The 26292-nt window shown below is 46.5% G+C and overlaps 1 protein-coding gene across 1 annotated transcript in view; it reads left to right on the plus strand.

The window, feature by feature from the left end:
* NT5C (5', 3'-nucleotidase, cytosolic) overlaps positions 1–26292 on the plus strand; it is a 696063-nt gene that overhangs the window by 8867 nt on the left and 660904 nt on the right. The gene's annotated exons all lie outside the window — the stretch shown is intronic.

The raw sequence follows: 26292 nt of genomic DNA on the forward strand, positions 1-26292 counted from the left end.
TCACAAAACAAATCTCTATGTGCCATCATCACAGCCCTAACATGTTTGACATGGTGCTAGTTCTTGGCCCTTGCGCAAACACTTGGTGAAATAATACGTTTTGCTACTTAGCAGTAATTGTTGCACATGTGCAAGGTGCTCCGACATAAAAGATAGTTTTGTTTTAGGTGCAGGTAAGTAATAGATGGTATGAACGGCACATCGCACCTTGCTCACTGGTACTCATTTCAAGGACACGGCCGCATGGAAGACTAGATTAGCCGTGTTTCATTAGAAAAGTGCGTGTCTTCCGCAGGTTACACAAGCACTGGGAAGCTGACGCGTTAATTTACTGAGCTATTAGACCAGATCTTTCTTTGCTAAAATAAGCATTAGCATAGTCCTGGGATACAGCACCAAAGGATCCGTGGAGCTCTAAAATGTATGCTTCCTGCAAATCATAAAGCTTAGCAGTGCGATCCAAGTGCGCCTGTTTCAATTTAAATGCATGTCTAACGTATGGTGAAATTAAATAAACCAGGCATTGTCATCATATGTCAAGGTATTTGTTCCTTTTTCAGGACGCCGCCATTAATTGCAAGTTAATACTGTTATGCTTTGCAAATACTTTTGTCATATCTACATAAAAGCCAAAACTGTTGGCATTGCCAATGCTTGTTCTAAATTGGGGGATCCCACAAGCACTCCATCCAACCCCCCACTCCCTCAATTACTCCCCCACACATTACATATATTAAAATAATTCCAGGAAAAATGCTCGAGGAAAGGATACATAAGAAAACTAAAAGCGAAAAACCAACGGATTTCGCTCAGAAAACATATTTTTTATGGTTAAAAAAGCTATAGCAAAACAAATGAGGTAATGGCTGGGAGGTGTAGAATTAGTCTTAACCTCTGGCATTGCTCTGGGCAACTCTCTTGACCATTGTTCTTTACCTGCCAAGCAATCACAAAAGGGCAAAGACCAAATGCAAATCAGGCTATGGTCCGACACCACAAGGGGTAATCCAGCCCGAACTGCTTGGTCACATACCTTCTGCACGAGACCACAAGCAACCCCTAGACATGTTTCATCCTTGTTGGGCCTCATGAACGAGGAATAGCTGGCTAGAAAAGCTGTAAAGCAGAGCTAGAGCCAGGGACGTCATTTAGGGGTCGCCTGTGGTCTCCCTTGCTACCACTGATATTTAAACAAAAAAAAAACAGATTATATATATATATATATATATATATATATATATGGGCTGTGGCCAGCAGCATTTGGCTCTTTGTTTCTGGAGTGGTTGGTTTTCTGATAGCTGTAACCGGTAAGATAACTCAGTGGGTTGAGTGCTGGCTGCTGCAATGTGTGTGTGATCTGCAGGTTTCAGGTTCGACTCCTGGCAAGGTCAACACAGCCGTTCATCCTGCTGAGGTTGATAAATGAGTACCGACACAGGTTGGGTGATATTGTATGTATATTTATTCTAGCTGAAGCACTTAAGCGTAAGTGCTATATAATAACACATCATTATCGTTTGGCCTTGGACGTCTGTTTGCATTCACAGTCATTTGGTAATTTGGGCCTATACACACAGATATTAACGATACATATGGTGATGCATTCTTTTATGAAATGTATTTCACTTTACAGTGATATCCTAACTATATTCTTTGTAGTGTACTTAGAAACAATGCTGTGTGATACCACTTCCTGTTTTGTCAAGCGGTGAAAGGTCGTGTTCCATCACTTCATGTGATGTCACTTGGGGGTCCAAATGACATCACTTCCTGTGATGTCATCAGAGGTCCAGGGTGATGTGATGTCACTTACGCTACCCCTGGCATTTTGGTGAAATGACGTCCCTGGCTAGAGCGAAATGGTTTAAAACGATGGCTCATTTCTCAGTATCTTCCTCATTAAACGGCTAAAATGTTATTCAAGTAAGTGAGAATTCAGCCACAGCACATAGCTCGAACATCTACATCACATATTTCTGCTACAAAAGAGTGCTATACCCAAACTCTGGAGTAAAAAATCAAACCAAACCACATGACAACACTTAGTATACAGACCTTGTGTCATGCTTAATTTGTAAGCAACTTCGAAGGTCACCACTAGTGGTGCAGAAGTGATGGCTGTCATTGTGGTCCTAAAATGGGAACGCCATGGCCAGGTTACACTGTAGGGAATACTACAGCTAGGAAATGATAATTCACCAAACAAGACAGCCATCAGCACCAAGAGCCCTGGTAGTAGACTTTGTGCTTTATAGACACAATGTAACAATTATTTGAGGGACAGCATTTTGAGTAAGTATTTTATTTCTAAATCACAGTTCGGCATTACTAATATTGTTAAAAAAAGAAACAGTTCAATTTTATATATATTATAACTTTTCTCTGCATTGGGAAATGATAGTATGGAGAGGGGGTAACAATCTTTATCCCTGATTGAAGTAGAAGAGAAAAATCAAACATCACTGCAATCTTGCACTTTTCCAGCCTCCACCCACTAACCCACCCCTCCCTCCCTCTTTCAGAGCCGCCAGAGCGCCAGGGGACCACTCCGGTGGTGATAGTGCGCGGTACAAATGACCTTTAACATTAACATTAACATTAACACCATCATAGTTGTTTGGAGGCACCATGTCTGCGAGAATGGTGCTCTCACAGAATTACCAAGAAAGATACCTAAAGCATATATGGACTGGATGGGAATGTGTAGACGGTTGGGGTGGGGTTCAAATGTCTGTGTGGGATTTACAGCAAATCCTGCAAAAGTCATACAGAGTTACTGGTATTGAATCATTTCAGGTGTTCTCATCTTGCCCTGCTTTAGCTCCTGCAATTACGTGTTTTGGCAAAAACAAACGAGAATCCTGAAGCGTAGTGTATTAAGCAGAAATGGCGTAATTACAGCACCATGCTTTACTGATCAGCTCTTGTTACTGATGTCTGTGTGCAGGAATTTCCCACAAATACCCTGAGCAGCTTCAATGGAGTGCACTTTTCATAGCTTTTTAATCTTGTGTTTGTTTTTTCAACACTGCACAATCGACAATCCTGCCTTTCCCTTCTTGGCAACTTTGAAGATGAAGGAACAGAGCAACAAATTTCTTTTGCCATCGAGCCTTCAACTGGCTTTAAAGTATGGCATCTAAAAATGTATATTCAATTTGCAGTCACGAAATGATCAATCAATTCTATTCAAGCAGTTTGCTAAAGTCCTGCACCATTCGAAAAAGACATCACATTACAGAGTCTTACACATCAAAGTGAGAGAACATAATTAGCCCATGCGAGAAAGTGCTTCGGATCAGAGACAGAGGTATTTAAAGGTGAAGCAAGAACTCGGGGCTCAAAAGTCACGTGCAACAGGGTTACCACAAAATGTACGGATATCAAAAGCTACAAAGCCAAAGGGCTGATGCTAGTGGGCGGCAACTGGAACATGCATTTATAGGTTTAACAAGTACAACACATGAAAGTATGGGCACTCCTGCAAAGAGGGTGACCGAGCAGAACCAGGAGGATGGCTGAAGAACAAGGGAAAAGCACTGAGCAAAGAGCTCGGCAACACAGGGCAGTGGAGGCAAGGGAACAGCACTGAGCAAAGAGCTCAGGAACACGGGGTAGTGGAGGCAAGGGAAAATCACAGAGCAACATAATGGCTTACTTGAAGAAACAGACACTGCACAGCCAATCACATCCTAATGACATCACCAACTAATCAGCCAATAAGGTGCTGCTTACATCAAAAACATTACACCAACACCACATAGATCAATCTATGAACATTTTCGAAGCCATTTTAAACCAAAACGAAAATATTACATGAACTGGTTTATTTAAAATACAAAATAGATACAAATGTGCAACATAACATCAAAGCTGTAGTCAATATATTTAAAAGCATCAATGAAGATGAATTACTTTTATTTTACATTAACAGATGACAGCCCAATTTTGGAATTAATAATGGCCGGCAAATTCACCAGAGTAGAAATTGAGCCAAAGCGTGAAAAAAAGGAGGTGCAGCTGAAAGGAAAATGGATGGTGAATGGGCGGAAATTCCTATACATTTCACTCAGTGTATCCATCCTCATATGCTTACCTGCATTGAAAAGCATTACAACAAACCTGCATCCAAAGCCCCTGTTTCAAGTTCTCATGTTAAAGCTCTTATTTTAATGACAATAGTTTCGGCTTTAAAGGTAGCGCTTTTAGCGCCACCTAATAGCCAAAACTAAAAATGAAATCTAACCGAGCAAAGAAAGTCAAAGACTCCAATGTTGTTGTTGCAACCGAGACTTCTTTCTCCGAGAACAATAATAAGTGTGTAAGCGTGCAATTAGACACTCTGACACCTAGTTCTAGGAAGAAATCTTTGGAGCCATAGTACCAAGTAAATGACAGAAGCAAACATTCAGAGACTGCATTGTCACACAAAGAATCACAGATTATTTCCCCAATAATAAATACTTTGTTTCTTCTTTCACAGGTGTAACAAATTGAACTAAGTAACTTACTAGCAGTATCAGATCTTGTAAGCTTGCCCTTATCTGCCTCCTTTGGTTGGTTTAATAATTTTGCAGGCAGGGAAAAGGATGGGTTTTTAGGGACTTGGATGAGAAACTATCCAAAAACTCACAGCTGCAATCAGGTTGAGTTTAAAAATGAAAGTTAATGCTACAGTCAAACCTATATGAAGTGGTGATACTGGGGTGCCATCAGTCAAAGGATGGTCAGTTGAAAAAAGTGCTTATATTGATGAGGCTGCATATAATGATCATAATTACCATCTGTTTGAAAATACAAGTGTGTTGGATGCTAGTACACTAGGCTTGAAACCAAGGTGCTATGATTTCCCCTACAGCTCCATATATGCTTTCTGCTTTACACCTTGTTTTTAAATCCTTAGTGAAGTTTTATGACCAGGTGACAAATGAAATTGTATTCAATGGATGCACCTTATATATTAATAAAAAAGATTTGCACTATTTTGCAATGTCAAATATGGCACTTCTTTTGTCAAAAAGCATTGTTGGAACTATCCACTAATCCACTCATGAAAGCAGTTTTATGTAAAACTGATACAATAGTGGAATTAATCCAACTATTATGATTCTGTGGTTTAGAAACATATCATAGTCAGTTTTGACTGAGGTTGAAAATGAGGTCTGTTCATTATGTTAGTGGAACATCATATCAGACTTTGAACAATGGGAATCGTAGCAACCAAATTCACAATCCGCAGAGACAATTGCAGAAAATCTGGGGCTCAAGCAAAAACAGAAAAAATCTAGACATCAGAAAATAAATCATAAGAAGCAGAAGGAAGTGCATTTAGATCTAGCATCAAATGTGACCTTTACTATGAATGAAAACTCATATTTTTTATTGATTGATGTGATTTGGTTAAAAATAACCCTGTTCACTCATTCATCACATACATCAATTACAACCTTATCAAAAGTTGAAATAGCCACCAGGGGGCGACAGATGGAGGACGCGAGCTAGAGCCACTCCGTGTCCCTGACCTCCTGAATCTGAAAATGTGCCCCCATTTGCCCACCCTATGGTAATACCATAACGCTGTGAAGTCGGGTGACTTGAAGAGCATACAGTGACAAAAAACCTGAGTAAAATCGAATGCTTCATCCCAGAGAACCACTGTCCAAACTGATGGTCTGCGCTTAACAGTGAAAACTCCATGTGTGACGTCCTCCGGCCGCGTCCTTGCAGGAACCCAAAGAACTTGTGTCTGCTGGGATTTTCATCAGAGAAGACAAGGCGAAAACTATCGATCTGCCACCACCTAGGCATGGACAACGAACCGCACCTCACAAAGACTCTGACTTCGGTCTCATATCACGTCAGGGAACAACTACGATCCGTTGTCACACCGCGGATTCATACTGCAACGGCCCGCCCATCCTGCATGGACTGGTATTGCACACGGAGGCCAGCCCAGGGCCCCCGTTCAAAGACGAGAGTCTCGGCCAAGGTGCCCGGAACACCTGTGTGCCCCACGCCTACTGAAACGGCGAGACCTGGGGGCAAATGGAACCCAAGCAATAACTGAAAATTACCAATGTAGGTGTCCTCCACATCTCCCTACTGTCTTGTTGCGCTCCCTCACCCTTTCCGATCGCTTCACTACGCCCCTTCATACCGGGCTAACATATTTTGGTGTGTGTACCTGACAACAGAGCCCAGAGGGAACATCCCAAAACAGAAGAGAGAGCAAACCACGCACCACTCCGGCACCGCTCTCCTAGCCAAGCAGCTGCTGCGCAAAGCGTCTCCCTGAGAAGGGACATTTCCCCTCACATTGAACGACTCTGCCCAAGGCTAGGGTGAGCATACAGAGCACAGCAAGTCGAAGCCCAACAAACACCTCCGGAGCATGGAGCATGGACGCGGCGGGTCCAAGCATTGAGGGGGAAAACCGCACAGTATGAACAGTCGGTCAAGAGGCCCCACAACAAAAAGCATGCTCGCACTTGTAGACGGCATATAGCTCACACCTCCAACTGCCCTCAACAGCCACGCAGACAGCCTCAAACCGGTGGTTAGTGTCATGACACTTGCCCCTGGCCCTCACTGGCAAGTCCGCCTTCCAGTTCGGGCCAGGTCAAAGGCTTTAAAACCTCATCCAAGACTCTCATGGAGTCACTCCTGGCGCATTTGGCGCCAGGCTCATAACCATCATGAAGACCAACATTAGAATGGGACTATTTACTTGGGACTATTTAACTTGGGGGGTTCAGCCAACATGGAGGCACACACATAGCTCAGTTACAAGGAACTGAGCTATGCGGTCTAGTCTTTTGGGTGTGGCAGGCCTGGGACTACTTTACCTGGACTACTTTGGGTGTGGCAGGCCTGGGACTATTTTATCTGGACTACTTTACCTGAGACTATTTAAACCGCACTCAAACAGCAGAACATACTTTGCGCTATTCTGCTGTGGGCAGCGTAACGCTCACCGTGTCCAGTTCTTTGATGCCAGCTTACCTGAAACCAAGGACCTGCAGAGAGAGAGAGAACACTATGAAACTTACCTGGAACAGTATCCTGTCTTCAATCCATCGCCGACTTCATTTCCACTCACCTGAACGTACGAATTCCATCATCCGGCACCGCATGCATCCTGGAATACCATAACCTGGAAAGAGGAGAAAGAAAGACAGCATTAGTAAGCGTTTACTCACGTTTCCTCCCAAATGAAGAAAGCCACCCAATTCTTACCTGGGTAGTCATCTCCTGGTCAGTATAGTTGCTGGAACATTACGGCGCTCGGCGAGGAACATCGAAACCTGAAAGGAGAGAAAAGACACAGGTTAGCAATATTAAAGGCGAAACGGCACCGCGCATTGCGCATTACTCACCGGACAGCATCGCGCACACCGCGCTTTCGCCTACTGGCCCATGATTATCTTCAAACTGCATGACAACACCAAAATACCTTTCCATACCTAAAAGGAAAGAAGCAAGACATTATTATTCGAACCAAGAGGAACATAAGAACTGCATATAAAGACTGTAAAGCAGCAAACCTACAGAGTCGCATCAGGCCTGGATTCCCACAGGGGGGCTTGCACCAGTGAAGTAACTTGGTTGCTGCTCGCCCCCCACATCTATGCGCCCCTGCCATGAGGAGCAGGACGGAGAATCCACCTTTACAATATTAAGGTGAGGAGAGGGCCCAAGGCGGAGGAAGGAGTTGAGGCCAAGGGAGGTGGGAAAACATAAAGACAATCTGGTATTGAATCCAGCACTCCTATATTGCAGACCCATCTTTAACCAGAGGCCTTACCAAGGGACCGGGAGAGGGTTTGAGAGTGCAAATCATCCAACCAGGGCTGGGTGGCATCCCCGTGGATACCAGGTGAGCGTAACAGTTAGGCAAGGCACCCCAGCACTATCAGTGCCTCATCACCTCATCACTAACATGACACACAGAGGAGCGTGTACCACGTGGACTGCCGGGGAGAGGAGAACCGGCCCCAGAATGCCACTGTCATAAAGCAAACACTGTGCAACACTAGTCACACCTAACACTGCACATACTAACCCAGAGAGTTGGCGAACTACGGTGCCATCACAAGACCTCGCTCTTCACAACTACAAGACGGTGCATGAGTGCATGAGGAACTAAGCAATAAGTGGAAACCTAGAGAGGCAACAGAGAGGTGTGTGTGGCCCCCGACGTGGGGCGTGTGCCCGCCTGGGTCACATGCTCAAAACTAAGCAAAATAATCACGAGACAAAAAGCACTGTGATTGGACAATCAAGGTTTACCCCTGTGTAGACGAGCGTGCCACAGTCACCACTCAGTGACCACACGTGTCCCGTAGGGCAGGGAGGGTAAGGGGGAAAAAAGGAGAAAAAAACAAGAAGATAAAAAAGGGGGAAAAGCCTCTAAAATATCCCCGAGGAGGTAGCATCTGGACGGCCAAGCAACCACCGGCACTGCACTCCTCGACACTAAATACAGAACACGGCAAGGAGCACCCAATTGTTCAACTGCAGCAAAGTGACCAGAGGTGGGCACACTCGTACATGGAGTGCACAACCAATGCTCCCTTGATAACATCGAACCACAAATAGGCATCCGGCTAAACAAAATAGAACAACGTGAGGCGCAGTTGGTCTTAAAGATGGACGACTTCGAAATTCGAGAGAGGAGGAATAAACTTCGTTTTTTCAGCATACCGAAAAAGGATGTAGAGACTGAGGGAGACCTCAAAAATGCAATCCATCAAATCCTAAAACACCTCTTTGAAGACAATTCCATTGATGTCACAAAGATCGAGAGACTACACAGAGCTGGAGGAGTGGGGACCCAAGATATGTCCTGGTCCGCTTTCATAATTATCCATATAGACTCAACAATTCTCTAAAAGGCACAACTGAAAGGATCGATTATGCTAAACACAGCACAAATCACCATATTCCAAGACTTGTCGTCCCTCACCCTTGCAAAGAGCCGACTATGTCTCCCGCTAACAAAATGGCTCAGAGAGAAGGGATCGGGATACAGATGAGGTTACCCTTTCTCGATAACCTTTGAGCTGGACGGGCAGAAACATAAGCTCACAACAGAGCCGGAGATCAAAAACGCTTTATGAGAAGTAATCAGAGAGGAGGAAACCACATCGGAGAATGAGACGGAAGCCGAAAAGGACACAGAATGTCGAGTAAAGGGGCCCAGAAGGAGGATGATACCGGGATTGAGAAAATTCATAAAACTAAATAAGTCTTCGCCTAATGTAGCATGAGGATGCGGCAGAACATCAGCAACTGACTGACATGTGAAGACACTCACATAGGTTAACTCACTGCCGGATCTCCGAGAGTGAGTAAAGAAATGTCATATACACAATAAGAAGTGCAGTGTGATAAATAGCCCCTTTTGGGGCCAGTTATGTCTTCAGAAATATAACTAAGTTGAAGTATGTTACCCAATGTTTGAAATGTTATGGTTAAGTAGAACATAATGTGCTAGGAAATAGGGAGGCACCTGTTAATCTGGTGCAAGGAGCAGGGGTCACGGTTAAGGACCTCGCCGGTGGATTTGCCTAGTGTCCATAACTGGGAGGGACCGGGCACCTCAAAGGAAGGGAGGTATGGGAGGGTGGCAGGGGGTGAGTGAGGGTTGGGTGGGAGAGTGTAGGGGGGGGACTCTAGTGAACACTTCATAAGCCAAAACAGTTCAAGAAGCAATCTTTATCACACCCATGAACGATGCGCCGGAGGGCTGTGTCTGGTACACAATAAAAGGTGGGATTCACTCACACCGCAGATGGCGGTAATAAGGGGGGCTCACAAAGGCAGTGCACTCTGAATATGCACACTGAACCTCAAGGGCTAAATTCTCCAACAAAGAGATCCCTGGTCGCCAGAAAATTCAGAAGATCCGATATCGATATCCTATTTTTACAAGAAACCAGATACCAAAAAGGTGACGAGCGTAGAATACAGAGTGGGCTTATAGGCGGAACATACTGGAGCTCAGGGATCCTTAAGAAGGCAGGGGTGGGCATTCTAATAAAAAAAGGGATACGTATGGAAGTTACAAAAACATGGGCAGACACAGAGGGAAGAGCACTATTAAAAGCAGGCTCAATAAAGAACACGACAATTACCTTTGCAACAGTCTATGAACCCAACCAAGGTCAGATGAGGTTTTCGCAAAGGACCACGGAAAAAATAATCTGGGTGGCACAAGGACACCTTCTACTTTGCGGAGACTTTAACGCTTGGATGGACACCACTCTAGAGAGACAAACCAAAGAGGATGTACAGTGTGAACCACGAGGACAAGAGGCGGCAGAATATAATGCAGCTTAGAGCTTTATGGTATTGCGGGACAGCTGAAGATATTTTCACCTGTAGGGGAAGGGCTTTACTTTTTACTCCATCCCACACGGCACTCTCACAAGAATTGATTATCTAAACACATCAGTAGGCCTGCCAGAGGCGCTGGGAAACTCGAACATCCACCCAATTGCATGGTCAGACCATGATCTGGTATCAGTATATATAAATTGGGAAGTTTATCCGCCCGAAATTCAAAATGGATATGTAATGAATCATTATGGAAAGACCCAATCTTTAAGGAGGAAATAGAAAATGAGATTAAACAATTCTTGGTTACTAATGATACAGGGGAGGTGAGGAAGGGTCTTGTGTGGGTCGCAGCCAAGGCCACATGGAGAGGTATCCTCATCAGGGAAGGGACGAAGAAAAAGAGAGAATGCACAATCATAGAGAGAGGAATAAGAAATAAAATAGACACAGCTCAGAAGCTCGCCCAGTCCTCTCCCAAAGATAGACAGAAACACTTGATGGAGGCTAGAGGCTTGAGAGAAGAGCGGAAATTACTCGAGGAGGGAAAGATAGTTTGAAACTTGCAATTTCTAAAACCAACATTTTATGAGAAGGGGGATGAAGCTGACGCCATCTTAGCAGCACAACTACGTAAACGACGAGCCGAGAGGTGGGTCAATGAAACCTTTACGAAACCCTATACAGTAGCAAAGGGACGGCACCCACAGGGGACATTGACAAATATCCCAAGAAGTCGCACATCCCCTCATTATCTAAAATAGAGGCCAAAGTCCTTGAAGCGCCGATCACTGGTGACAAGATAGAGAAAGCTATCGGGCGCCTTAAATTAGGGAAAGCACCTGGCGAAGATGGCTTCACTCCGGGCTTTTATAAAACATTCTCCCCGATCCTGATTCCCTTCCTCACGGCACTCTTCACTGATATTATGGAGACATAATAGGTGCCCGAGTCGTTTGCCCAGGCCCTCCTCACAGTAATACCCAAAGAAGGCAGAGACCTCAAATGCTGTGGTTCATACCACGCAATGTCACCCTCAGCATTGATGCAAAGATATATGCCAGGGTAATTGCAGCCAGTTTGGAGAACCATTTACCAAATGTGACGAACCCCCTAACCTGGATCCCAGCAGCAATTGAGATAATTGAGGCATATGGTCAATTGGCGGAGCTTAAAATAAATATCGGAAAATCTGTCATTCTCCCAATAGATAAAAGCAGGGATGCAGACGTGTAACATTTCTCATCCATGGGCATGAAAACTAGTTAGGGTACATTGTGATATTTGGGCATCAATGTCACCAGAGAACTTAAAGACTTATACAAGGCCAATTTTCCCCCTCTGATGACAATGATAGAAAGGGACCTTGAGAGATGGAATCAGCTCACAATCTCTTGGATTGTTATGTTATGTTTATTGAATTTATATAGCGCTTCACGCCAAAGCGCTTTACAGATAAACAACAAGATACAACATTTTGAGAAGCTTATTACAAACATGAAACAAACCAGAAGTACAGTACATGGAAAAATTTACTCAAGGGGGGGGGGAGGAGGAGGGAGAGTGGGGGAGGGGGAAGGTAGAGGGTATGAGAATCAGGATCGATGCTAGCAGGGTGGGAGACGGGGCGGAGCAGGGGGGGTGTCCCAGGTGGCCTCTTGCCCTGTAGGTGGCAGTGTCCAGTGAGGTCAGTGAGTGGAGAGGGGGTAGGGGTTTGGGGAGGGGAGAGGGGGGTAAGGAGAGGGTCAGGGAGGGGAGTGGAGAAGAAGGGATTTCAGGGAGGAGCGGAAGGATGAGTAGGTGGAGGAGGAGCGGATGGAGAGAGGTAGAGAATTCCAGTGGAGGGGGCCAGGAGTTGGAAGGAGCGGAAGCGCGAGGCGGCGCAAGGGGCAGGGGGTACTGTGAGAAGGTAGAGATCAGCGGACCGGAGAGAACGGGAGGGATGGCAAAATGAGAGGAGGGAAGAGAGATAGGGGGGTGAGGTCATGGAGAGATTTTTAGATAAGGCAAAGGAATTGATATTTCAGTTGTGAGAGGAAGGGAAGCCAGCCGAGTTGAGAGAGAGAGGCAGAGATAGAGTCACAAGGACTGAGAAGACATAGAGTACGGATGGAGGAGTGGTAGATGGATTTTAGGGGAGTCAGGTGAGAGGCGGGGAGACCAAAAAGAAGAGAGGAGCAGTAGAAGAGGCGGGAGAAAATAAGGGAGGAAATTAGGAGTTTAGAAGCGTGGAAGGTGAGGGAAGAGCGAATCTTGCGGATGTTGAACAGGTGGTGCCGACAGGCGCGAGAGGTTAGGGAGATATGGTTAGAAAAGGAAAGAGAGGAGTCCAGGTGGAGGCCAAGATTGCGGGCGTGGGACGAGATGGGGAGATTGGAAGGGGGAAAGTAGATGAAGGGGGGGTGGGGAGGTAGTGTTAGGAGGGAAGAAAAGTACTTCCGTCTTGTCAGTGTTGAGGGAAAGAAAGTGGGAAGACATCCAGTTTTTTATGGCCGTGAGGCAGGAAGAAAGAGTGTGGTGGAGGTCAGCAGTGAAGGAAGAGAAGGAGAGGAAGAGTTGGGTGTCATCGGCGTAGAAGTGGTGAGAGATGCCGAAGGAAGAGATGACAGGGGCGAGAAGGGAGGTATAGAGAGAGAAGAGAAAGGGTCCAAGTACGGAACCCTGAGGAACTCCGTAGCTCAGGGGGAGGCTGTCTGAGGTACAGCCTCCCCAGGAGACCGTGAAAGATCAGTTGGAGAGGTAAGAGGAGAGCCAGGAGAGGACAGTGCCTTTGAAGCCAAAGGAGGACAGAGTGCTGAGAAGTAAGGGGTGGTCGACAGTGTCGAAAGCAGCAGAGAGGTCAAGGAGGATTAGAAGTGAGGATTGTTTGGCGTAGCGAGCAGAGAGGAGGGAATTAAGTACGTGAGTGAGGGCAGTCTCAGTGGAGTGTTTAGGGCGGAATCCAGACTGAGAGGGGGGGAGGAGGTTGTGGGAGAAGGCGAAAGATGAGAGTTGAGAGTATGCTAAGCGCTCGAGGAGCTTAGAGATGAAGGGGAGAAGGGAGATTGGTCGGAAGTTGGAGGTGAGAAGAGGGTTAGCAGAGGGCTTTTTCAGGATAGGGATGATGGTGGCGTGTTTGAAAGCTGAAGGAAAGGAGGCAGAGGAGAGACAGATGTTAAAGAAGGCGGTTAGGTAGGGGATAAGGAGGGGGTAGACTTTGGCGATGAGGGAGGTGGGGATAGGATCAGAGGGGGCAGCAGTGGGGTGAGTTTTGGACCGGAGATGGGAGACACAGGCTGGGGTGATAGGAGAGAAAGTGTACATAATAGCAGAGGTGGTAAAGGAGGGGAGGAGGGGAGGGGGAAAAGAAGGAGAGGTGCGGATGGTCTGGCGAAGAGAGAGAATTTTGGAAGAGAAGAAGTTGGCAAAGTCAGAGGGAGAGAGGGGGGAGTTCGTTGAAGGGTCAGAAGTAGGAGGGGAGAGAATACAAGAGAGGGTCTAGAAGATACGGCGGGGGTGAGAAGCTTGTGAGTGGAGGAGGTTAGAGTAGAAGGAACGCTTGGCGGATGTAAGGCAGGAGTCGTAGAGAGAGTGATAAGAGAAGTATGAGGATTGATTAGCCAGAGACGGAGATTTGAGCCAGCGTCTTTCAAGGCAACGGAGGAGGCGATGCATTGACTGAAGGTGAGAGGAGAGCCAGGGTTGGGAAGGTTTGCGAGAGGGTGAGAAGGAAGTGAGAGGAAAGAGTTGGTCAAGACTGGAGGATATAGAGGACAGGGAGGAAAGGGCGTCGTCGGCGGAGAGGGAAGAGAAGAGAGGGTGGGGGGAGAGAGGAGGTGCAGGAGTCGAGGAAGAGAGGATTGAAATTGCAAAGATCGCAACGTGAGAAGGAGGGGGATGAGGGAGTGGGGGAGTACAGAGAGGAGGAAGGAGGGGTAAGGGAGGAGAGAAGGGCGTGATCAGAGAGATAGTTGGGGAGGGACACAACAGGGGAGGAAGAGTGAGATGAGAGGAAGATGAGATCGAGAGTGGAGCCAGAGGAGTGAGTGGGCGGGTTGGAAGTGGAAAGAGGAGGTAGGAGTCGAGTAAGGAGAGTAGAGGGGAGGGATGAGATGAGGTAGAGAGAGGGAGGTTGAAGTCGCCTAGGATAGAGAGAGGAGTAGGGGAGGGAGAAATGAGGGAGAGAATATGGTCAAGGTCATCATAGAAGGAAGAGAGGGGGCCGGGGGTCTGGATTGGACGGCTCAATGCCATTAAATGGTAATCCTATCAAAAATACTGCACCTGTTCCAAATGCTCCCCATCCAGGTTCCCGATGATTATTTTGTGACAACTAAAAACTCCATATTACGCTATTATACGCGCTATTTTATCTTCACAAAGACAATGGAGAGGTGGGACTATCTGATATACATTTGTATTACAAGGCTACCCAACTGAGGATTCTGATCCCACACCTTAGACAACGTAAAGACTTGCAGTGGGTAGACCTAGACAACCAACATCTTCATCCCGCAACTGTGGCGGAATGGCTATGGGTGCCCAGACCACAACTTCTCACGAGGATACAAGAACACCCCACACTGGGAACCGTGTGGAGTGTGTGGAGGCAGGGAATGGGAATGAAAGGGATCACTATGTGGCCTTCCCCTCTGGGGCATCTATGGATCCCAGGGATTCGAGACACTTTCCCAAACCCAGAAAGGTTTCAGACTTGGTTTGAAGCCAGACACGAAAGGGCAGAACAGCTATGGAAAGAGGGTACCTTTCTAACAATACAGGAACTCGAGGAAGCCCTTGGGATAGGTCAACTTCCAGTCTCTCTGTACCTACAGTTAAGGGAGTCATGACTAGAGAAATCTGGAAAGACAAATTACAAAGGGAACTTACTCCCTTTGAAAGGATCCTAGACACCGGCACAGGTACCAGTGGTTTGATATGATAAGTGCACTATACAGAGCATTAGTAGATACCAAAAAATCCCTGTCCAACAAATTAAAAGTAAAAGGGGAAAGCAATCTGCGACGGGACCTGTCCCCATGCACTTGGCTCCAGATATGTAGAAAAACATCACAAACATCCATTGCTTGTCAATACAAACTCCACGGTATCAAGTTCCTCTATAGATGGCAATACGACCCTGTCAGACTCACAAAGATGTATCAAGAATCTAGCCCCTACTGCTGGCAGAACTGCGGGGTGTAAGCCAATTATTGACACATCTGGTGGGGTTGCTCAGCGGTCCAGTCATATTGGGATGAGGTCCTTAGTTGGATTAAAGAATTAGACGGAGTAACAAGGGAGAAAGTACCAATGTTGATTCCGTTTGGTTTGGAAGAACAAGATGATGAAGTTATGAGATTATCCAAGATGGCTCATGGCATACTCCTAGCTGCCACGGCATGTTTTACAACATTTTGGAAGAGAGAACTTGTGCCAAAATAAACGGAATGGATTAAGGTAGCGCAAAACCTATATCCAATGGACAGTCTAACCGCTATCGTCCACGGAGATCATAGCTCCATTGAACTTGCATGGGCTGACTTCTGTGCCAAATATGATCATTGATAAAAATGTGTGCAGATCCTCGTCAATGTACCGGAACTTTAATAGACTTGAGTTTTTTCCTTTGAAATGTTCTGTCTATAGTATCTCTAATCAAAATGTACACAGAAGGCCCTCTGTTGATGCTAAGAGCCAAAGTGATAATTAATTGAACCTATGGTGTAATGTGAAGATGGGGGAGGGATGAAAGGGAGGCTATGGATAATGTGTATTATTGCACTGGCACAATCTGTTCGCACAAAACTGCAATATCTTGTTGGTTTTACTTTTTGATGATCCGTGTTTCGGACCATTTGTTGCTCGTGTTTGTTGCATTTACATAAATTCAATAAAAACTAGATAAAAAATAAAAAAAAGTTGAATTATCAAAAGTTAAAAGGAGATATTATAGAGTTTGATACTTTACATACAACTAATAAATGTATACTTGATCCATTACAGAACCTTTAATTTCCTTTTTTTATACAATCTATTAATCTGTTGAGAAAATATCTTTTACAAATCTCAGAGTTGCCATATTTTGTGGTGTAGACTTGTGAAATATTAAAATATTTGGGGGCAAAAAAAGGTTAAAAGTGCTTGTGCTCCTCAAGAAACTGCCCAGGTAGTTGGTAATGCTCATTTAAAGGTTGAAGGTGAAATGGCTAGCAGCCTAGCCCATTCTCATTCTTCCTTATCAAAACACTTGTACTGTGTAGCAAGGGAAATGCCCACGGTAGGACATGGACATCAAGTGCAGAAATCAACAGTGTTCATAATTGAAGAGCTTTTCATTGGGTTCTATGTCATTATTTTGATTTTTCTAGATCTCCTAACCAAAAGACAGATTTTTTCGGCCTAATTTAGCCAACCCACAAAAATGGAAATAATCACATTTCTTTCGTAAATCACCCATCCCTACCCCCACAGTCTCTTCCCGATTTTACTTAGAATAGGTGGGTTTCATCCTACAAACCCCCCCTCCCTCGGGCCCGCCATCTCCCTCCCCTCCCAACACCCCCCACCAAAACACATACACACACACACACACACACGCACGCACGCACGCACGCACGCACGCACGCACGCACGCACGCGTAAACACATACACACACACACTCACACAGCTGCCGTACATCCCACACAAACAAGAACAAACCAATGATGACAGCCTCAATGCATCAGCACACAGAGCATGATGCCACACGTCCTGATATAAGGGCACATAGCGGCAATCCATGCCCCCATCCCAGGGAATGTATCCCTGCGATTTGGCGATAATACTCTACACGCAGCAATAACTCAATGGTGCCTTTGCAGTCGCTGCCGCACCAGGGTCACTCTTTTTAGCATGTCTGACACAAAGGTCTGCGTAAGGTATCCCCTCCCTCCGCACGTCATCATGGACATGTTGCATGAGTGGGAGGGTGCGTTGCACTCCACCCCTGTGCTGTCACATGATAACTGGACACTCCTTCGCCACTTACTCTTCTGTGGAACGGACTATTATGCCAGTTGTTTGGAGGGACTATTTCCTCGGGAATGACTCCCTTCGTCAGGTTGCAGTTTGTTTCAAAGGCAGCACACAAAGTTCATAATAAAAAGTCTCAATTCACAAGCAAAGCAAAGTTCCAGTTCGAAACCTTGGTACCAATAGAATTACTCCCTTCTCCTGGTCTTTCTCAGGCTTCTGACAGTGTTCTCAAATAAAGCAATGTTCCAGGTTCAAAACCTAGATATTAAGAGAATGACTTTCTTCTCTTAGTCTCTTCCAGGCTTTTCACAATATTCACAAAGTACCAGAGGAAGTTGCTCCCCATAGGGGAGAAGGGACGACATCCAAAGATGTGTCACAAAACATTACTCATGGTGGCACTACAACACTGTCCTCGAGGGCACATATAGTGAGGGCTGGTGGGGAACTGCAAATGCTGATTCACATTGGATACCTGTACTGCCTGGCATGGGAGATCAGGAGGTGGGGCACTACCTGGAATAACCTTGACGAACCAGAAAGTTCCACCCACCCCCATGGCAATGACTCCACCTCACCCACATGAGAATGTACCGCACCACACCCTGTCAACGCAACCACCCACAGGGGACGATACGCCTCTATTAGAGTGCAACTCCCATATCCCTCCACCCAACATGACAGCCCATGACGAAGACATCAAAAGTGTGAACATCAGTGCACCTACCTGAACAGTCGTAGGACACTGCCCCAGATGACCTGTCGTGATGCTTGATGACATATCAACCAGTAGATAGCCAAAGGACTCCTGGATGGACCCCATGGAATGACACTTCTCCCTACATACCCACATGCACCCATCGGCCTTGCAGAGCCAACCAGCATGCACGTGAGCAGCAAGTAGCCGCATGTGCCCAAGAGCAGCAGCATGATCAGCAACCACCATGTACGACACACAGACATGTCTATGGTGCCTGGGTGACTGTACACTTTATTGCAAATCTCGCACATCCCATCACAGAGGTAGCACGAGTGTGTCGGTCACCGCTTGTTCTTCTTCTTGCTGATAGATTTTTATCCATCAGCGGTGATTTTTGGATACCGAGGCTTGAGCCTCATTACTCCATCTTCTCAGGTTGAGTGTGTAGTCGTGGGTTTGTATTCTTCTTGGTCTGTGTGGTCTTGTCACAGTAGGGCTGGCTTCACAGGGTCTTCGCAGTGATGGGCCGCGGGTAGCGGTCAAAGGGGTTTGCAGTGGTGGCATTGAGTCTTCTGATCAGAGGGTTTGGGTTCTGATCCAGTTCTTGGCAGATGACTCAGTTCTTGGTCACCATGCATGCATTGATTTTTAAACTTACTCCCTTCATCTTATTGGAAAAATAATAACCTTGCAGTAACTTTCTGCCGCCTCGTTCCTCTGCCTTCCTCACCTACCCCTTGTTCCTCCCCTGCTCCATCCATGCACCCGCCCCCGGTCCTGATTGGGCACTGGCCCATTGCTTCCTGTGGCTTGCCTTGTCCGCGTGTGCTTTGCTCAGCGTCTTCACTCTGTTGGCCTGGAGCACATGGTAAGGGTGTGCAAGCGCTCTGCTCGTTTTAACTTGGTGTACCTGCATTTATTTTTAAACTAACTGTGCCTTAATCTCACTGGAAACATAATAATCTTGCAGGAACTTTCTGACGCCTTGCAGCCTCGTTCCTCTGCCTTCCTCCCCCACCCTTTGTTCTTCCCCTGCTCCCGTGTGTGCTTGGCTCAACGTCTCCACTCTGCTGGCCTGGACCACATAGTAAGGCTGTGGAAGCGCTCTGCTGGTTTTCACTTGGTGTGCCAGCATTGATTTTTAAACTGTGTCTTCATCTTATTGGAAAAATGATAATCGTGCAGTAACTTTCTGCCGCCTCGTTCCTTTGCCTTCCTCCACCACTCCTTGTTCCTCCCCTGCTCCTGAACCCGGTTCCTGTTGGGCACCAGGCCCTTTTAGTCCTGCTTTCCAGGGCACCCCCACTGCCTGGCACAGCCCCCTGCAGCGATGGACACTGAGGCAAAGGACAGCTTGAGGGACAGCTTCAGATGGTGTCTGCTGGTGTCAGCCGGGGAATCACGAAGCCTGCAGCCGTCAACGTCCTTTGACCAATCAGGTAGTTGTGGGCACATGGGCAGTATTCGCTGCATCCCACTTAATTGACCCACCCCCTAGTTATTCCTATGTCATTTACCGCACCACACTTAGCACCACAGTAAATTGTATTGTTTGGCCATCTGCCACCCACTAAGAAAGTTGCAACTCTTGCATTGCTGCTGTCTTTAAAAACTGTGCATTTTCCCCTCTTTTTAGGAAAGTTGAATCTGGGTGTTTTGCATTGCTGCTGTGTTAAAAAAACTAGGCCTTTTTCCCTCTTTTTAGGAAAGTTGAATCTGGGTGTTTTGCATTGTGTTAACTGTGGTATGGTTAACTGTGTCTCAGTAGGCTCTCTCCCACTCTCTAGGTCCCCACCCCGTTGGTTGTAACTTGCACTGTTGGGTGTACCTGTCTGCTCTTTCTGTGTGTTCCCTACTGTGTGCCCCTCCCCTTCTGCGCATCCTGCGCTGTGCGGCGCTGGGCTGTGCATCCCTCCTCCCTCTTTCGCTCCCTCCTCCTACCTCCTCCTTACATCCTCTATGGCGCTTTCCATCTCCTCCATCTTCTCTAAATGCTACTCTATCTCATATCCTATGCCTCTCACTATGTCGGGAAGGAAGAACTTCAAGGGGGACATCCTGGTCTCTAACCCAGACCTCGCTATCGCTGATACCTACATCAGTGCTTCCTCCAGACAGACTCTCACTGACGTCCTCTTTGTCGTTCCCTCTCCCAACCTATGGACCCCTCATATGGTCTCTGTTCTCTCTCCTTTCTCTTGCAGTCCCATTAATGGTGGCACTCGGTGGGGGGTCCTCTTGACCTCCTTCCACTCCTCCAAGGCCATTCTTAATGCCTAACTGAATGGCACTGTCTTGGTCCATGGCCCTCAGCGCAATCTCCTCCTTTTCGATAGGCATCTCCTGAATCTTATTAATTTCCTGCTGCTTCTACTTGCACTGCTCTGGCTCCTCCGCCACCTCCTGCTTCCCCCGCCTCTCTGGCACCCTCCTCCTCTCCGGCTACTATGCCACCTCCTTCTACCACCTCTGCCCACTCTCGGCCCCTCTACCACTTCCGCAGGGCATACCTCAAGCCTGTACCCCACCACAGAAGTCTTTCAAATGTGGTAACCTGCTCCATGTCGCTACTCTCAACTCTCGCTCTGCTGTCAAATGCTCCTTTGACATCTGCCACCTCCTCAAAGAATTGACCTGGATGTCCTCGCTCTCACCAAGACATGGTTCACGTCCAGCTCTGTCACAAATTTTGACACTCTCCTCCCTAATGGCTACAAAATCTTCTCCGAGCCCAGAACCAACCATTCCGGTGGTAGAGTAGCTCACTTTTGTCATTCCTATGCAGGCCTACTACTCCTTTAAATGTCTGGTCTGCAGGCTCTCTACATTTCCTGGCCTCTCTCTGCCTGTGGCCACCATCTACAGGCCACCTGGCCAGGTCACCCTCTTCCTCTCAGAGTGGGCTGACCTCTCCTCTTCTCTCCTTGCCTCTACCTCTCAACTTCTCCTTGGAGACCTCAACATCCACCTTCAAGCTTCTAATACCTCCTCTGGGCCCCTAAAATCGTTGTTTTGTCCTCCCTCTGAACTCCCTCCTTTGTCTTGTTGCGCCTAAAAAACACTTGTGTACAGGCGCGTTATAAATGGCTCATATCATATCATATCATGCATAGCATAGCCTGCAGGCAAATCAGCCCTTTAATGTCACTTTACATGATCAACAGGGAGCCACAAAAAAGCTCCTGAATAGCTGCCATTTCTCAGAAAAATCCATCTTCGGAGACAAATGTTCCTCAACATCGACCGACTGCAAAAATGCATCTGGGGACAAGGAGAGGGAAGGCGCAGTCAGAAGCCAAAATGGGACATGTGACTCCATCCCTTCCCACAGCCAGCAGTGTTAGAATGGATTTCTGAACTTTGTTCTGGTGAACAGATTTTCAGGAGGCCACCCTAGTTTAGTGAAACAGGGAACACTTCTGCAATGTTAGCCAGGACATTTCAAGGTAGCTTGGAGAGCAGTCAAGGCTAAGTCTCGGGAGTAGTGGGGATTATCTGAGGTCTTGGATGGGCACACACAGTCAGACACAAGAATTACTCTTAGACAGTAGTATATCAAAAATATACAATTAATTAGGCCTTTAACAAACACATGTGAAGAATACAGTAATATGACTACTTAAACACACACTTTGTGAAATATATGTACAGTCACTCTGCGGTCAATGCAGTGAAGTGTGGATTCCCGCCAAAACCTGTGAGGAGGCAAAACACATGGGGCCTCAAAACGAGATTGGAGGTAGCCATGGCGCTAATAGCGCCATGGCTGCTTCCAAAAACGGTACCGAGTCCGCCCTCATTCAATGGGGTCTTACCAGTCTAGTCAGACCTTTGCGGGACCGGTAAGTCCCCATTGAAAATACAATTCCCCATTCCCATTTGAGCCCCCATAGGGCTCAATGGGAATGGGGAAGGTGCAAATAACGGTACCGCAATTTGCGGTACCGTTATTTGCTCCCTGGACCCTTTGCGGCTCCCGCTGAGGGACCTCGAAGTAGGGCGCAAAGGGATTACCGGCTGTTAGGGAGAATTCTCTGTATAGGCAAATTTCCCAAACCTAGTGAGTCCCCCAGCAGCTTTGCTGGATTTTTTGAGTTTATTTTTTTCTCCTGCTAAGACTGAGACTCTTTCTCCCACTCTTAGGCATGATTTGAGAATGTCCTTTGACTTTGTAATGTGTTTTATGGGCTATGGGGTCTTTTACTCCATAGGGCTTCATGTGTTTTTGGGATGTGTGTTACACAGCGCCCTCAGTGCAGTAACACAGGGGTGTCATAGTGACCCCCAAACATAGACTCCATACCCTGGGACTGACTACTGTCTCCCAGGACATGTAAAGTCACCATTGACTTTACTAGTCTTAAATTGTGAACAGAACCAATACAAACCATCATATTGTGGAAGTACTGGTAGGGGTACTTAGATTGCCCCTGGGTCTGTTTTTTGAGGGGGCACTGTGCAGTCCCCCATCGTCGAGTTTCTGGCTGGTGGCAGTGGTTACCACGCAAAATATTCCACTGGAATATTTCCTATGGGATTTTCCCATTCATTTTAAACGCACCACTTTTTTGGTGCAATGTTAAAGATACAGCCGGGTTATATATTTAATATTTATTCCTAGGTTGGGTCTTTTTGCCAGGACTCGGTTTTAAAATGGCGTTTGTGTTTGCCTCTGTAACTACAACCCAAGTCGAGCCCTTTGTTCCACTTTTGGCGGGCTTCTGCACAGAAGCCTCCAAAAGTGGTGCCACTCTGTCTGGGTCTACAGGATGTGTGGGAGAGGAAAATAGGCGCTCTGGACTGAGTTGCCTCGGCTACTCAAGTCGCACTCTTGTGTGATTGGCCCAGTGGTGAGCCGCCCGGCTCATCACTTAGCATGTTTGAGTGACAGCTAGGACTGGTGAATGTGGGTTTTCTGCATAAAAGCAGGGCTTTGGGGACTGGTATTTGAGAAGTCGCCACAGGACCTAAAGAATCTGAAGAGGGAGAAGCTGAGTCGACCTGCAACGACGACACCACCGATGGAGCCCTGCTGAACCGCCTCACCACTTCCCGACGACAGAGAAGTACTTGATCCTGGAGAGTCTTCTTCCTTTGAACTGGTGGGGTTAACCAGTTCGCCCTCTTTTCGCCTTCCTGGATCGTCTCGTGGTCGAATCGCCCGTGCCAAGCACCCCGGCGGCCGGATAGCCACACTTCACCGCTACCGTGAATAAAAGGGTAGTACCTTTTAACCGGAAAACTCTGCGGCTGGTTTCTTCACTGGCAGTGCAACGACCTCCAGCTTTCCTCCACGTCGAGATCTCCTCTTCCCCTGGACGAAGCACCGACTTACACCCGCTGCCAGGAACAACTGCCCCCGCTGGAGCTTTCTCACCATTTCAGGTACTGTGTCCCGCCTGGTCTCCCTTGCAACAGACTGTTCAAGGTGTGCCGTAAATCCTTGACTCTCTATCCTGGGGTGACCTGGGACCTGCTAACTAACTTTTCTGAACTGATCCAACTCCTTTTGAACTATCTGCAAAGATTTTTAAAGTGTACTTCAACTGAGTGATTTTGGGCACATTCCGCCATGCTGTCTCCAAGAGTGGGCCTGGCCTATGAACTTTCTTGCTCTACAGTAGATTCTTCCTTTCCTGACTTGCTGTGGTTCTTTTAAAAGTGTTGGTATTGTGTGCTTTCCTAATTCTGCCTTTTCTTTCCCTTTTTAAATAATTATTGGAGTGCCATCTTGGTTAAGCGCTCACCTCTGTATTGATAATAAGTGGTGTTCTTTTCCTAAGACTTGTCGAATAATTAATCAGGGAGGTGTATATATTTCTAGTGACTGTGTTTGAACTTGCTTGACATATGCCAGTGTATTTTGCTTGACATATGCCAGTGTATTTTTATAAGTGTGTTTTTAAATAAATAGTTATATACTTTTATACCCAAGCTCTGGTCAGTGTTTGCTTGTGCTACTGTATTTTTGTACCTAATGTGTATACTCTACATACTGCCTAACTCATCTTGAGAGAAGTCTGACTGCTCAGCCACAGCTACCAAGTAAATATGGGTGGTGCAGACTGCTACCAATTTGCAGTGGTCCCTAAGGAAACTGCACAGGTTTCTGCCTAACACTGGTGTACAGCGGTGGGATTTGTATTGAGTATACATTTTAGTGTGCTTATAGATACCTTAGTGCAACTAACTACAAAGCTTAGCACTAAAAAGTTTATTTTCTAACCTGTCAACTATAGAAAGTTATAGTCAACAGTCCCTTGCTACAAAAACTGCTGATTGTTTAAGAGTTCTCTGTAAGCATAAGAATCTCCTGACTAAAGGCAAGAACATGGAGCTAATAGAAAGATTGTTAGCAAACCAAAGTCTGGGTGATGGTTCAGAGGAACCCACTCTCCCAGAGAATGTAGATAACAGTAATGATATTGATATTGATCAAAGTATTGATAACCCTGAGGAAGAGTCAGAAGAGGAGGGTGAGGCTGCTGTGACTGTCCCCTCTAGGCCTCTGCCTGCTCTACCAGCTGTACCTACTGGACCTTTACCAGGTCCCACACTTAGTCCTCAATATCTGGAACTAGAAACAATGAAGCTTGAATTAGAATTCAGGAAACTAACTGCCCAATCTGAACTAAGGCTCAAAGAAATGGAGCTCAAGCATGAGCTACAGATGAAGAAATTTTCTGTTGAAAATGCTTCTCTCTCCGGATCCTCTAGGAGTACCAGTCCCAAAAGACCCCGGATGCCTAAAGAGATTATGGGTATGTATGAGCCTAAGTTGGATGTGTTGGATTGGTTGGCTATGTTTGAGTATAATCATGGGCTCCAGGACATATCAGGGAATGAGTTACTTCCCTGGTTGTTCTCTAGGCTCCCCCCTGTTGCATCTGATGTGGTAATGGAGTTGGGGGAGGTGGATAGAAGGGACTATGAATGTGTGAAGCTAGCTTTAATAGCTAGATTTGGGAAGACCCCTTCGCAGTACCTTAAGAGGTTTAGGACCCTCAAAAAGAATGATGGTACCCCTTGGGCTACCTGGGTGAATGAGTGTTTGAAAAACATAGGGGGATGGATTAAGGGTTACAAGGTGAACACTTATGAGGGAATGAGAAATCTTGTAATGATGGAGTCAATTTATGATGCCTGCTCTCCTGAGCTCAGACAGCACTTGGCTGATTCAAAGGAATTCGATTCCAGGAAGCTAGCTAAGGCTGCTGACTTGTGGGTTGCCAACAGGGCTACCCACAAGGATTCAGGGATCACTAAGAAAAAGGATGAGGGAAAGCAGCCACCAAAAGGGAACCAAGAGACCCTAATACCTCCCAACCTAAAGAGGGCCCCAAACAACAAAATAACCAGGCTAAGCCCCAGGGTAAACCACAACAGGCTAGTGGACCTTCTGGTCAACAACCAGAAGGAGGTCAGAACAAGCCACCCTTTCAGAGAGCATTTGGAGTATGCTATGTCTGTAAGGCAACTGACCATATCAAAGGAGATCCCAGATGTAAGGGTAAACCTGCAGGGATCAGCACAGTAGCCTTAGCCTTCACCCCTGCGGAGGAAGTCCAAATGGCTATTGCTCAATTGAAGTCTTTGCTGAAGAACCTTTGGGTCTTCAAGCAAGTGTAACAGTAGAGTCCATGGGTCTGGTTAGTGATCAGAATAGGAGTGTGTACAACTCCAGACCAGAAAACGCTAAAGTTTATTATATGGACAGTGTTCTTGTCAATGGCCAGGATACCCCTGCCAGGCGACACTCTGGGGCCAGCAGAACAGTAATGGATGAAAGCTTTTTCAGTTCTGAGGATGTTGCTAAGGCACCCAAAGGTCCCACTAAGATGTCTGGAGGCCCTGTCCAAATGGTTCCCATTCTACCAGCCCTCATCCAGTGTAATAACATGACAGTGAGGATTCCTGTCAGTGTTCAGACTGAGGTGCCTGGGAGAGTCCTGTTGGGGAATGATCTAAGAACTCTAGGAGTAGTATCCACTACCCCCAGGCCTGCCAGTATGGAGACCCAGAACCAAACCAAATTGGCTAGAGAGGCCACCTTAAGGGACCACTCTAAGCCTTTGGGAACCTCTACTGAGAACCCCACTACAAGCCCTGGTGTTGGTAAGTTGACCTTTGACCCAGGCAAATTTCAGGCTAAAATGTTAGGGAAATGGGAGCCTGAACCAAGATCCATCATTATTCCCCCAGTTTTAAAGTCTGTGACTCCCCCTGCTTCTGAGGAAGAGGTGGATAGACCAACTGG

The sequence above is a fragment of the Ambystoma mexicanum genome, chromosome 3q (assembly GCF_040938575.1).
Source record: "Ambystoma mexicanum isolate Mex_15411 chromosome 3q, UKY_AmexF1_1, whole genome shotgun sequence".
Taxonomy (NCBI): domain Eukaryota; kingdom Metazoa; phylum Chordata; class Amphibia; order Caudata; family Ambystomatidae; genus Ambystoma; species Ambystoma mexicanum.